This window comes from Dermacentor andersoni, chromosome 8, assembly GCF_023375885.2.
Source record: "Dermacentor andersoni chromosome 8, qqDerAnde1_hic_scaffold, whole genome shotgun sequence".
Lineage (NCBI taxonomy): Eukaryota > Metazoa > Arthropoda > Arachnida > Ixodida > Ixodidae > Dermacentor > Dermacentor andersoni.
In genome coordinates, this window is record NC_092821.1 from 65,050,598 (window position 1) to 65,066,148 (window position 15,551).

The following is a 15,551-nucleotide window of genomic DNA, read 5'->3' on the forward strand; positions in this document are numbered from 1 at the left end:
TAAAGGGCTCAGCTGTAGCCGTAGTCATCAATCCATCCAACGTTTGCTTCAACAGAAAGTGTGTCATTTTACTGTTTGCTTTGTGTTTCGAATTGGTAATCAAGATGACTCCCACAGGACCTCATTTGAGCAAGACAGCCAAAGAACGTGCTCGAGAATACAAGAACGGCAGCTTTTACGAAGATGCAGGAGTCCTTTTTTGCCGAGTTTGTGCGAGAGCAGTTGACCATCAGCGGAAGCAACTATTGACGAGCACATCGAGAGCAACCGTCATCGTAAGAATGCAGAAGCAAGAGACTCTTCCAAGCGAAAAAGTGGCAAGGAATCATCAGACGGTGAAGACAGTGCTGGGAGTTCAGGAATGCCGAGAAAGCAAAGCCGACTGCAAACGTTGAATCTGCAATTCCCACTGGCGAGATGAGGCAAGACATTGTGGTCATATTCCTGGATGTGTTAATATCTGCAAATATTCCCCTAGAGAAGGCGGACAATCCAAAACTGAGAACGTTTCTGCAGACACACGTTCGGAATGGCGGTTCAGTGCCTGGATCTGATGCGCTCTGCCGTCGACTTCCAGAATTGTTTGAGAAGCACGAAACAGCTTTGAAAGCTATGGTTCAAGGTACCACAGTGTCGGTAATTACCGATGAAACCAGCGATGACAGATCAAAATCGGTTGTGAACGTGTTCGTCGAGTCAGCCAGATGCGCGAGTGCTTCACTACAACCTGCACTTGTGGAAGTTAAATTCGTGGATGAAGTGAACTCATCTGTAATAGGCTGCATTGTAATGAGAGCACCGACGAAGTACGGAGTTGAATTCGAGGACGTAACAGGCTTTGTAAGCGATAACGCTGCGTATATGGTGATATGGTGATGTACAGATGTTCACTCATTTTTTCTGGAAAACCTTTCAGCTTCCCTTTAATGAGTGCATAAAACCACTGTGCAAAGGTGCTGTTCACATTACATGTGTAGCCCATACAGTAAACATCGCAGGCAGTGCATTGCAGGTATCCTTTCCCTTAGTGGATAAATTTGTCGCCTATTTGAAAAAGGCGTTCTGGCAGTTGAATAAAAAGAGAGCTTTCTATAAATCTAATCTTGTAAAGTACGGGATTCAGTGTGCGAAAACACCTCCAGCACCTGTCAACAGTAGGTGGAATTCGTGAATTGAAGTTGTTGAGCAGCATTGTGCATACTTTGAGTACTATCCTTCTTTGCTAAGGCAAGTTGATTAAAGGTATGGAGAAACTGCATGCGTTGATTCTCTTCTGGAACTTTTGAAAGAGTCCTCAACTGAGCTTAAGTACAGCATGCGATGCATTGCAGTATTTGGTAAAAAAGTTGCCAGCCTGCTGAAAGCAGCTGAGGGTCAGCGTGTAGCCTGTCATAAAGCGTACAATGCTTTATTTGTACTCTGGGGATATTTGGAAGCAGCGGCACAGAAAGATTTTGAAACACAACTGAAGAAATAAAACATTGCACATGATGAGGTCCATCGGATTGCAAACAAAATAAAGGCTGCCATGAGTAAAGCAGCTAGCAAAGTGCTAGTATATTTGGAGAAATCTGACACTTGAAAGTTCAAGAGTGTGCGGTGCTTTCATCCTCTGCAAGTTGAGAGTCTCTCAGAGTTTGCAGGTGTGCCTGGACTTGGGAAAGAGTCACCAGTGCTAGTTGCTGAATGGCAAGTGTACCTCAAGTCTGTCAAAGAACTCAAGTCTAGTGACAGGGACTTGGCGCTGTTTCTTTCTAAAGAAGAAAATCCGGGTGTAGATTTTGGATGTTCTGGCTTTCTGTGCAGGGATGGAACAACTTACTCCAACGCTTTCTTCCATTGCCCTTAAATACCTGTCAATGGCAATCAACTCTGTTGACGCAGAAAGATCATTCAGTCGCTATGGTGACATTGTGTCCCACAAGCGCCATTCTCTTTGTGAAGAGAGTACAAAGCATCGTCTGATGCACAGCCACAACAGCTTCCTTCAGTTTTAAACATGCAAGTATGTTTGGAGTCTGAAAGTTCTTAATAAATAAACTGTTACATGTACCATATGTCTGTTCAATGTTGCCACGGAATTTTGCAGATTCCTCTATGTTGATTTGCAGAACTTCAAATTTTCCACCGCACAAAGTTAGGGGCTCTACTTCAGATAGGTAGTAACCAAAACGCACCGCCGTTCCCTGCTGCAGACTGTGATCGTATCGACCCTAGTCACGGAGCGGTTTGTCTAAGAGAATCGACATGGCATCTTTGGCAGTAACTCGCCTCAGTGACAGTTCATGAATACGAAACCATTACCACTTCCACCTTGCTTCTTTACGATCAATTGGCGGAAATGCAACTGAGTTTTCGCTAAAGCACTATGCTCCAATAATGTTGTATTGAAGACATGTGCAGTAGTCGGCTGCAAGAATAATGACGGGAATATTAAGGATTGGAATGAATCTGTGCAGTTAAGTTTGCGGACTGTTGCTGCAACTGTCTATGTGTTACTAGCACTTTGAAATATATGTATTTCCTTGAGAACACAGAAATTTTCTAATCTGCGAGTGTTGTATCTCTAACCTTCAAACAAAGGGCTTCAGCCGCAGAGCTTCAGTGAGAATGAGTTCCGCTTGTTAAACAATGACAAAGGGAGTAGTGCCACTTCCTGTCATAGTACGTTTTGTGCATTGTATCTACACAATTCTACCCCAACTGGCAGAGAACCTTAACGTCTGCTGTATTGCCGTGTCAGTAAGTGAATGGGCACACATTTGAATATATGCGCACCATATATGCACAATAAATGACGGACTACACCGATAGCACATGAATGGTCGAAGCTGAATGTTTTATGACGGTCCACAAGATCAAGCGAGTTACTAGTGATCTTTGCTACAAGGTATTACAATCTGTGAAATGGCTATGTTTCAAGTCCTGCACGCAGCAACAACAAATCTATCAGGACTTAGCACCCCTGCGAGCAATTAGGCAGAAATAATCAGTTAGTAACCCCACCAAGGACGTTTACAAGGCGATGCTTCAAAAATATTTGCCAAATAAATAACGAAAATCAAAATATGCTAATCTTGATTCAGTTCATGAGCAGAAAGTTTGGTTAGCTTGAAATACATATTGAGCCTCGCTGTTGAAACACTCACAATAAATGTTGCTCGCCCCATTTGGACATGGCTTAATCAGCTTCCAAAGTGCTTTTGCATGTTGTCTGAAGCTGTCGCCTAAGCTTTGTGTCGTCCATCCAGTCACCGTCTGTGATATCTTCAGAAACAGAGGTTTGCTAAGCTGCACTGGTGCCATACACACCCTTAGTAAATGCGGAGGCAACGGAGACAGCTGAGGCAAGAAATGGACGTTCCACCATGTGATCAAACATGGCAGCGCCCATGGGATCACTCTGAAAAGGGTCCATACATTTTCCGGCCGCAAGATTCCATGTGAACAAGAGAAGGTGCGAGGCGCGCAAGATCGAGAACAGTATATAGCTGTCTGGTCTCGCGTAATAATGGTGACGCACACAGTTTATTTTTCTGGTACCCCTCAAATCTCCGCTTGGGTTGTTGCACCCTACACTCTTAGCTATCACCACCAAACGTATTGCGATAAACATCCTCACCTATCTGTTTTACAGTGCATGGTGCGTAGTGCCATTGGTAGCAAACTGCACACCTTTAGTAGGCGATAATCCAAACGTGGCATCATTTCCTGCTGCAGGCGGTGTGATGTGAACACCACATTTCACTTTGGTGGCATCAGGCGTTGCTCACCAGCTAGATTTCGTTTCGGCTTCCAGTCGCCCTGTGAAAACGCCACGCATTAGGAAAACAACAAAATGCATCAGCGTCTCGTGCTGCAATGATCAGCATGACGCTTTGCATTACATAGATGTCAACAAAAGTTGTCTCAAATTTTTTTAGTTACTTAGGATTATACGTTTTCCCAGTTAGTATGCTTTTTCTTGCAGCTTCTTTTAAACCGTATGAATGAGCCTCTGCTGTATCTACATTTTGTGACTGTGTGTGATCGAGCTGGTAGACAAGCAAAACCTAACCACCTCCTTGGTGTTCATCATCATGGTATTTCAAGTATGCAGTATATCACTCAAGCACAGCACTGGGCAAAATTAAGTAAATTTTTCATCCCACTGGTGCTGTAAAAACAGTTAAATTATTTTCGCCATTAAAATTGCCAGTTTCAGACTCTTGTGCAATTATTCTGATATTGTGAGAAATTTATAATTATGGTCGGTGATTCAGTCTGCTAATTTAACATTGAAAGGTGAAAGTCCCGACACAGACAAACCGTCCATGTGATGTAGGTCGTCATGTAGCACGCCTTCCTAGAACTCTGGCAGAGCTTATGGTAATTGCGCTACTGCTCTCTATCAGCTGACATTTCCCCATAATAAGCTATGTCAGTTGTAGGGATGTTTGTGGGGATCAGCGTGAGTTTTGTTTAGACCCCCTCCTATGAATGTGAAGTTAACCTACTGGATGTCAGATTTGATATTTATCTTGGAACATAACTGTTTTTTGAAGAATAAAACAAAATTAGTTTTCTTCAGTAGGATCACTCAAATTTTTAATATCAAACATATCGATACCGTAAGTCATCAAATAAAAAAAGACAACAATTTTGCTTGCGATTCTGTTTGTTCGAAGGTTGTTTGCCAGAGCAGATAAACTACCTATGCAAGCAAATATTTGTATAGACAGCATTTGTTTTATCAAAATTACCGATACTTCAACTTTAAAGGACTTGTATAATGTGAAGAAGAAATCCTTGTGGGAATGCAAAAATAAAAAAAGAAACAATAAAAATAGCCAAATGTATTTAGAGAGGTAGAGAAGGACGTTTGCCTATATCAGGCTGGCTGCATTATTAGCATAGTTGTTTTTCACAGAGTGATCCATCTTAATTCATTCATAGGGGCAAGATTGCGCTGAATGTTCTCAAAACTTCTCCGACGTCTTGTCGTACCACGCTTACGTGCTTCCATGCTTTTCTAAGCCACTGAAGTGGTTTTTAGGCTCATCTTAGGCACCAGCACTTCGTCACAGTCTATCGTAAGCATTGCGATGAAGGGGTGGGTTATTTTTAGTGTTTTGATTGAGTTTATGAATGAGTGACCACCTACTGCTTTCTCGTAGCTTGTCCAATGTAAAAACTGATTATTATAGTTTGCAAATTGCTTTCGCAACCTCCTCCGATTGTCAGTTTACTGCTATAAAAGGCATTTCTAGCTGCTCCAAAATGGCACATGCCAGTACAACACAGTCCACAACACATCGGAATAGCTGGTGGAAGCCTATAGAATTAGCCAACTCGAGAGACTCAAGCTGACCAAGCCAGAAAACGACAACTTGAGAAACCTGGGATACTGACTAGAAGAACAAACAGAGTCAAGACAGGCAAGGAAGGAATATCGTTGCAGATATGAAGCAACATCAAAGTCACGGCACTAGTGTGCAATGTGGATACAGAGTATCCCCCGGGAAGAAAAACGGCAAGAATCAAGACGTTTAAAAAAAGGTATATGAAGACAACGAGGATGTCGGCAATGTGTATGCCAAAGCACACTGTAGAATGGAGGCGCACACAGTCAGTGATGAACGGCAGAGGAGAGCAGCTTGAGGGCCCCCTCAGTTGCCACCTGGGACATGCACTCAACCAAAGAGACAGCAGTCGCCCTCTTGGCTGCAGGGGAAAGGAGAAAGTAGTGGCGATGACAGATACAAGAAACAGCTTAAACTAGGCAAATGATTAGCCATGATGCAGTAAGATTTTACTTACACACTAAGTTTTGGACATTCCTTTCTGTTCCAGCTAAGAAGCATAGATCTATGCTATGTACTGTATAACCCAGATACAGAAAACAAGTTTGTAACAGCCCTGTTAAGGTTTACAACTACAGTTCGGGGTCTTTCTTAAAGGGTTTTCTTCTATCATTAATTGCTGCAGAAATGAACATCCCAGGAACATGTGCTCTCACAGGTTATACACATACAAAACCAGCATCTTTAGTAAATGCACATAACCCTGTTCTCGGAAAATAAAAATAACAGTGTTGTGGTACGTACATATTTTAACACTTTTCCTCACCCCAATGCATTCATTTATACTTCTTGGTTCTGTGCTCAGCGATGGTTTAGGAGTCCAGTGGGACCAATGTGTTTCTACGTGTTCTTTACAAAGGGGCACAATATTTGCAAGGATGAAGAATCTGACCTCTCTGTGATGTGTAAAGTCAAATCTGTCTAAATGTCAATCATGTTTATATCGAATTATTCCTTATATCGAACAATTTCTTAAAACGCTGTTACAACTAGAAATTATCGCAACAAATATGGTTACATAGAACAAAAATGGCCACTACTGATATACTGAATTTCAAGAAGCATAAGAATGCCCCAGAAGTTGGCTTTCATGCTTGGTGGCCGGGCGAGCTGCCAACACCACCCAAAGAAACCATGGTTTAGACCATCTACGCTTGCGCAGCTTACCACCACAGTGAGATAGGGTCAAAGTAGCTCACTTTAATTCCATACAATCAAGCCACGGGTGGGCACTTCCTTGCAAAAGGTTATCCTGGCCTGCACTGCTATGCTTCTTTCCACAGATATTGTGGTGTTTTCGCGCTTGTTTTCTTCGTTGTTGCATGATGTCTAGGCGAAGTGGCAGAATCTGTTGTTCACTGTGAAGGTAGAAATTATCAAGTTGAGCGCAGAGATGAGCAAAATCTGACATTGCTGCAGCATCTGGGCAAACATTAAGGAGGAAACGATTCGAAACTGATTCTGTGCCACCTCTTTCCATGGTCCCTGTGACCGTTGTTGAAAGTGTTCCAACAAATGCAATGGCTAAAGTGGAAGGTCAGGCTGCCACAATTCTGGCAGCTATTAACAGGGTGTCTACCAACCGGGAAAACCAGGATTTCTCAGGGAATTTGAATAATCTGGAAATACTCAGGGAAAACTCGTGGAATTTGTGCTTCTATCACGGAAAATTAGCTGTAACTTTATTGAAAGGAAACGAAAGTCGTGTTAATCCTGGCTCCAGTAAAAGAGGAATCGCAACGAATCGTCATTGACGCCATGTCATCGGCACGAGGTATTGCCAGAGTAGTTAATGACCGATTTTCCAGACGCCCGATCTTTCGGACATGCCTGATAATTCGCACGGCTTTGCGGCACCACTGCGTACTCCATATAGTCAGTGCATATTGCCCTGACTGCAGGTCTCAAATGGCATTAATCAAAGCCACCACCGCTGCCATTTTGATTATCTCGACGCCTCGAACGGGCACTCTCGCACGCAGATCCGCTGGCAGCCATAGCCACCACCGCGGCAACGTTAAGCCTAGCTGCTTCTACATTCTCTATTAAGCTTCTTGCCGTGCAGTGCCATATTTTTCATTGAAAGAAATCGCCGCTGTCAGGAATGGCACCGACTCCGCTTTTGTAATCATCGCTATTAGCTTCGAAGCTCGCAGAGCACAACGCTTTGTGTAATGCCAGTCTCCGAAAGTTAGCTTCACCACAACGCCAAACAAATAAAAAAAATAGGAAACCATGGGGACACACGACCTCTATCAACAAATGAGAACAAAAGATAGGCTCTACAGACAATTTCTCAACACTCGTAATCCTGATGACTTGACCATTTTCAAACAATAACGGAACAAGGTAACCAAGAAATTGTGCATTGCATGTAAAGAGTACTTCTCCTCTTTCATGGATGTCACGAAGGTGCCGAGTGAACTACTTTGGGACAAATTAAATACACTAATACGTCGCGGTAGTGGTCGTAGCTGCATATCCAAACTTACCATTAAGGGCAATGATTTGCATGGGGCGGATCTGGCTGATGCTTTCAATGCTTTCTTTACAAACGTGAGTACATCGGGTAGTTCCCCAGATGCATGTCAATATCTGAACATGAGGAATGATAAATCTTTATTTCTGCAGCCAGTCACAGTACACGAAGTGATTTCAATAATCACAAACTTAAACAACAGCAGCAGTAGAGATATCGACGAAATTCAAATAAAACCTGTGAAATATGTCGTAGATGTAATTGCCCCAGTTCTTGCGAATATATTTAATACCTGTCTGACTACATCAAGATTTCCAATAAAAATACAAATTTCCAAAGTAGTAGTGCTCTTTAAATAGGGGAATCGAAATGACTTGGGTAATTACCGACTAGTATCTGTCTTGCCAATTTTTCAAAGGCTCTCGAGAAAATAATTCACTGCAGGGTCTTGAACTTCGTTGAAAGCTCCAATGTATTAACACCTCACCAATTTGGGTTCCAGAAGAACATGTCAACAGAACTAGCCTTGCTTCACCAAAGGGAATATATTTTAACACAATTTGAAAGCAAGAAAATAGTGATTGGCTTATTTGTCGACTTCTCCAAGGCTTTTGACTTGGTGAATCATGAAGTTTTGCTGGATAAGTTGTATATTTATGGTATAGGTGGGCGTGGGTTACATTTACTGCAGTCATATTTATCCCATCGGTGACAAGTTGTCCAAATCAATAACTCACGATCACAAGTTCTTCCACTGCATTGTGGTGTCCCACGAGGCAGCATATTGGGGCCCTTGCTATTTAACCTATATATAAATGATATTGTTAATAATAATCACAATGCAAAATTTATTATATATACAGATGACACTACCATATTTTTTCTGGTGGTAACGTCGATCACCTTATTTCTAATTGTAATGATACTATAGTTCAGCTACATTGGTCCTCCTATCTCTGTGAAGATTAACAAAAATAAAACAAAGGCAGTGATCTTTCGGGCCAAAAATAAGCCAGTCCCTCCTCATGCTGATATTATTTTAAACTCTCATCCTGTAGATAGTGTTGAGCATTTTAAATGCCTCGGTGTGACATTTACTGTGCACATGTCCTGGGAATCCCATGTGAACTCACTAGTAACAAACCTTGCTCGAATAACTGGAATAATTGGTCGTCTCAGATACATTCTTTCTGCAATACTTAAGATACTTATTTATAATACTCCTTTCTATTCACATGTTAACTACTGCCAACTTGTCTGGGGTACAACTACATTTTCGAACCTACAAAAAATTTACGTTATGCAGAAACGATACCTACGCCACGTGTACAATGCTGATTTTAATGCAACAACTGCAGGTTCTTTCCATAGGGCGCATATTATCACGGCTCATAAATTATACCTCTATCGTTTAATTACTAGATTTAAGTATGAAGTGACATATAACATATCTAACATAGGTAAACTGGCACAATTAGAAAAAAAAAAGAGCACTATTATGCTACCAGACATGGAGAATATTGGAACGTTGTTGCACCTCGCTTGATCTCTGGCATGGAACGTCTATGTTATTCTTTGCCATCACTGTTAAACTATTATCAATCTACTAATTTTGACTTATTTATTTGTTCCACTGCTAAACTTAGATCCATGTTTGCAGAAGAAGAAAACTGATTTACTTATACTGGCATTTATTTATTCATTTATTTGTTTCAATGTTTTCGAATCATTGTGTTTTACTTTTGTTCTGCACTGATCAAGTGTTTACATTTGTTTATTGACTGTTTTTCATTGCTGATGCCCAAACGCCGCTCATTATGTGGGGCTGCGGACTCGTCAAGCCGCCTACTGGCAGCTTTTTTTCCCGTTGTCCTCCATCTGTAATGTACAGTCAACGGCAAAAGTTTACGGGATGCGGTTACCCCTTCAAATGCGAATTCCTGCACTGTTAAGGCATGACACTTGATATTTAATGAATCACTGCGTAGGTGGCGAAGGCTACTACATGCTGGATCATTTAATTCGAGGCTGCGTGACCACGCTTCGCTAGAATTCAGATTCTTGTCAAATCCTGCGGCCCGTAAACTATTGCGGTTGACTGTACATGGTGGAAATAAAGATTTGATTTGATTTGCCTCAGTACAGAAGTGTTACGCGGTGAAGCATAACAAGCGTGGGAAGGGGCAACTGTCACGGAGCACAGTATGTATTCCTTAATTATACACCCGTGCATCCCCGTCTCCTGTCACAGTACGAGCACCGATATGCCTAATAAGTGCACTGGCAGGCCTTAAGAGCTTTTTCGGACCTACCTGTGGCAATTTTAGGCCTTAAAGGTAGTTAAGGACATGCATTCATTTTTTTTTGGACTGCCCGATTTTTGGTATGTTTTTGCGGACCCAAGGGAGTTCGAAAAATCGGACGTGATACTTTAAATGATCCATGGGGTGAACGCGTGGCAGAAGGAGGATGAGAAGAGAAAGGACCGACACACTCAGGAATTAACGGAAAAGGAAGCGCGCCGCCGCCTCCTTGAACGAGCTTGAGCTCAAAAAACAAAGTGTTGGCTGACGCCGAGATGCAGGTGTCCCTCATCCAAACCAAAATAAACCCTTCAAAGCAGTGAAACCCAACACAGATGTTGTGTACAGGCTGAGAGTATGTCAGGACAGTTGAGGTTGACTTCCCAGCTGCTGAGAGAGAATCTTAGTTGTGACAAAGTTCGGGCCTCATACCGATGAGCTTGCTATCAGTTGATAGAAATAGCTCATATTCAAAAATATTTACTTATGCGTGCATCTCCTTTTCATTCGTATTTGAAAATGTTCGACTCAATTTGGAATGGGTTGTACAATTTTTTTCCCTGTGCATTTTAATAACACTTTCCTTCAGTTTTCTCTTTAAATAATATAGATATTACTCCTTGCTATTTAAACTGCATTAAGTCATTCACCTCAATTTGAAGAAAGAAAGAGTAAAATTGCTCAAGAAGAAACAGGCCAACCTAGATGCAGCAAAGGTAAAAGCAGACGAATTCAGGCTGGTACTTGCAAACAAATTTGCACCCTTAGAACAGAGAGATGATGACATGCAGGCAATAAATGAAACCATAACAAGGCTGGCTTCAGAGGCAGCAATCGAAGTGGGAGGTAAGGCCCCAAGGCAACCAGTAGGTAAGCTCTCCCAAGTAACACAGGACCTAATAAAGAAACGAAAAAGAATGAAAGTATCCAACTCAAGAGATCGGATAGAATTCGCGGAACTGTCAAACTAATCAACACGGAGAAAGTAAGAGATATACGAAATTATAATGCGAGAAAGACTGAGAAAGCAGTAAAAAATGGACACAGCCTGAAAACAGTGAGAAGGAAACTAGGTATCGGACAAACCAAGATGTAGGTATGCACTGAAAGATAGACAGCGTAATACCATCAGCAATATGGAAGATATAGTAAAAGCAGCAGAAGAATTCTATACTGACCTGTACAGTACCCAAAGCAGAAACGATAACTCCATTCAAAGCAGTACTGAACAGGTTAGAGAGGCTCCTTCTATAACTAGCTATGAAGTTATAAGGGCCTTGCAAGACATGAAACGGGGAAAAGCGGCAGGAGAAGATGGAATGACAGTTAATTAAATCAAAGGAGGAGACATCATGCTTGAAAACTTTGTGACCCTTTACGAAATATCACGACTTCAAGGCTCCCAGAGAACTGGAAGAATGCCAACATTATACTAATCCACAAAAAGGAAGACGTTAAAGAATTAAAAAATTACAGGCCCATTAGCTTACTTCCAATATTATATAAAATATTCACAAGATAATCTCCAATAGAACATGAGCAACACTGGAATTTAGTCAACCAAGGAAACAGGCAGGTTTCAGAAGGGGCCTCTACAATGGATTACATCCAAGTTGTCAATCAAATAATTGAGAAATCCGCAGAGTACGATCAGCCTCTCTATATGGCCTTCATAGGTTACAAAAAGGCATTTGATTCAGTCAAGATTCCAGCAGTCATAGAGGCATTATGTAAGCAAGGAGTACTATACGCTTGCGTAGGAAGGAAGGAAGGAAAGGGAAAAGCTGAAGGCAGGGAGGTTAACTAGAATAATGTCCGGTTTGCTACCCTACATTGGGGGAATGGGAAAGGGGAAAACAAAGATGACAGGGAGAGAGGAGGGAAGGAAAGAAGAAAATTAGTGGTGAGTTTGCTGACGTGTAGACACTTACGTAAATATCTTGCAAAGTATCTACAGAGATTCCACAGCTACCTTAATTCTCCGCAAGTAGGAAGATACCTATAAAGAAAGGGGTCAGGCAAGGAGACACAATCTCTCCAATGCTATTCACCGCATGCTTCGAAGAAGTATTCAAGCTATTAAACTGGGAGTAAGGATCAACGGCGAATATCTCAGCAACCTTCGGTTTGCAGATGGCATTGTTCAGCAACACTGGGGGTGAGTTACTGCAAATGATTGAGGACCTGAACAGAGAGAGTATAAGAATGGGGTTGAAGATTAAGATGCAGCAGACAAAGATAATGATCAACAGCCGGGCAAGGGAACAAGGATCACTAATCAGCCTCTAGAGCAGGGTGTGAGAACGGGCCAGTTTGTATTCCATGCTGTAGTGACTAGTGCAAGAGTGGACACGGGGCACAAAAGGGCGACAAGGACAAGCACATTTTACTTCCAACTTGTCCTCCTCCAGCACCTGTCCTTGTCACCCTTTCGTGCCCCGTGCTCATTCTTGCGCTAGTCATTTCAGCCTCTAGAGTATGTAAAGAGTATGCTTACCTAGGTCAATTACTCACAGGGGTCCCTGATTATGAGAAGGAAACTTAGAGAACAAAAATCGGTTGGAGCGCATTTGGCAGACATTGTCAGATCCTGACTGGACGCTTACCATTATCATTAAAAAGAAAGGTGTACAATCAGTGCATTCTACCGGTGCTGACATATGGGGCAGAAACTTGACTGACAAGAAGCTCGAAAACAAGCTAAAGGGACACTAAAGGTTAATATTAAGTCAACGTGGACGGTTGAAATACCATCCCAGAAACCTCGAAACGCTTGTTTCGTGCGAAGAAGAGACTTACTTTAAGAGAAAATGCGTTCTGAAGCGTCCGGGTACCTCTAGCGCAGTTCAAATCACCCGCCCTCCGATCGAGCAGTATTGACGTCATGGTCTCATAGTGACGTTGCGCCGTCGGTGAGTAAAACGGCTCCCACAGACGGCGCTACGGCTTTTCTGCACAAAACGCAAACGTGCGGCCAGGAAGAACCAAGACAGAGCCGACAGCAGTGCGAAAAGTGCGAAAGCGGAACTATGGTGGCTAGCGGAAGGGAAAGCGCACGACGATAAGCTAGTTCTCTATTTTATGACGCCAACTTCGACGCTCGTTGCAATGGATGACCCTGACAATGACACATTAGCTCGCGATGCTGGGCTCGAGTTCAGCGATTTAAGCACTGATGAACGTGACCTGCTGTTGAGGGCTCGCGCTGCCGGCGTCGTTGCGTACTACTACGACGACGGCCTGCTTTTAAAGGCACTTCACGCAACTTCAGTGAGTCGGCGTTGAACTCGTAATCCACTGGACGAAAGTGCAGCGAGCACACTACGTGGTTTTTCGGCTCTTTGCCAGCGCACTGTGGCAGAGGTACGGCACTGCCCTTGGCCAAGTTCCAGGGACCTTTCGCGCATCCCACATCACATGGACGTGGCATTCTCGCTGCTTGTTCCAAATGCAAGTTTCGCGAGCCAGCAGGACAACTGCAGCACGACGCGATAAAGAAACAATGGAAACTCCAAAGCTCGCGCGGCGCAAAGTCAAGCGCGCAGAGTCGAGCGAAAACGAAACCTTTCGATCACCCATACTACTGAAGGGTAGCGTCAAAATGTTATTTTTTCTTAGAATCGAATAGAAGTAGACAAGTAGCATTTTCTTCCGTCTTATAATCTAATGAAATGATCTTTTTAATACGAGTAGTTGAGTATAGTGACATAAATTATGATGAGTGCTTTCGTCATCGGGCTAGTACCGGAATGTCACTGGGCGTCTCAAATCGTGTCATGCATTTACCTCAATTTCTCGGTTACTAAAGCTCTGTTCGCGATTATATTGACGCCTTAGACGTTCTAAAGCATTGCTTTATCACTTTAACTTGACTTTCTGGTAACCTTTAGCGCCCCTTTAAGGACCATGCAAAGAGCGATAGAAGGAAGAATGTTAGGCATAACATTAAGGGGGGGGGGGAGATAGGTAGGGAGCGGTGTGGATCAGAGAGCAAACAGAGATAGCCAATATTCTAATTGACATTAAGAGAAAGAAATGGAGCTGGGTATGTCATGTAATGCATAGGTTAGATAACCGGTGGACCATTAGGGTTACAGAATGGGTGCCAAGAGAAGGGAAGCGTGGTGGAGGACGGCAGAAGACTAGGTGGGGCGATGAAATTCAGAAATTCGCAGGTGCTAGTTGAAAACGGTTGGCGCAGTACAGGGGTAATTGGAGATTGCAGGGAGAGGCCTTCGTCCTGCAGTGGACATAAAATAGGCTGATGATGATGACTTCTATTATTCCTAGACTTAAAAAATCATTCAACTCTATTAAACATGACATTCTTAGTAAATTGCTGTTTTATGGCATAAGAGGTATAGACCTGGAGATTATTAACAGTTACTTATCGTCTAGAATACAGTGCACAGTTGTAAATGGTAACCCATCTACTTTGGGCATATATTCCACAGGTGTTCCACAGGGCTCAATTTTAGGGCCCTTGCTTCTCCTAGTTCGTAGTGATATTAGTATACCTAGTTCAGCTGATATAGTTCTGTGTGTAGATGACACTAACATATCTGTCTGCAGTCACAACTTCTTGAACACTCTAGTAAATGCAAACAAATATTTCTCTGAACATGATCAAGCTTCAGCTAAATGTGCACAACACAATATTTATTGTCCTTAAAACCAAACATAGAATTCTGCCCTTCGATCCTATCATCAATTTAAGAAAGCAAGAAAATAGAATGTGTGAGCTCAGTGCGTTTTCTTGGACTGGTATTTAGTGAACAGTTAACCTTGATTGAACATATTAATTACTTGCATTCCAATACACCACTCTCAGTTGGTCTGATACATATATTAAAGCTTGTTCTACCAACATAGTTTAAAGAACTATATTCAACCCTTATCCAGTCACTTCTTCATTACTGCTTAAATCAATGGGATAGACATATGTAAATCTAATCCTCATTTATATTACAAAAAAAGCAATTAGAGCAAACGGTAATATTCGGAACACTTCGAGTACACGAGAATATTGACAACCACTAGAGCTTCTTAACGTGCATTACTTAATAACACTTCAACAGGCAATATAGGCTGATTACTTGATCCTGGGCAAACCTAACCTTAGCTTTTGTTCACTTGCAAAGCCTGGTGCTGTTTTTGAATTACGATATGTTCCTTGCAGGACTGCTGAGGCTAGAACTAACTGTGGGCTTCTGACCTTTGAATATACCATTATAACTTATCTGGACGATAATAAAAAAAGCAAAAATCTAATATAGGAGTTCCCAAGTAAGATACTTTACAGAAAAGAAGTTATGGATCTAGTATTACATAGGTCATAACACACAACTTCAAACTGTTGTTGTCTTAATATGGCTGATTACTTATTTTTGAATGCTGTCTGTGTTGCTCCTTTTCACAGCTGTAATT

The 15,551-nt window shown here is 42.2% G+C and overlaps 1 protein-coding gene and 2 pseudogenes across 2 annotated transcripts in view; all 3 read left to right on the forward strand.

Moving 5' to 3' along the window:
- The window catches only part of LOC126538765 (uncharacterized), a 76,558-nt gene that overhangs the window by 26,354 nt on the left and 34,653 nt on the right, over window positions 1-15,551 (forward strand). The gene's annotated exons all lie outside the window — the stretch shown is intronic.
- On the forward strand, window positions 74-881 carry LOC126538771 (CGG triplet repeat-binding protein 1-like; annotated as a pseudogene).
- On the forward strand, window positions 884-1,997 carry LOC140212836 (uncharacterized; annotated as a pseudogene).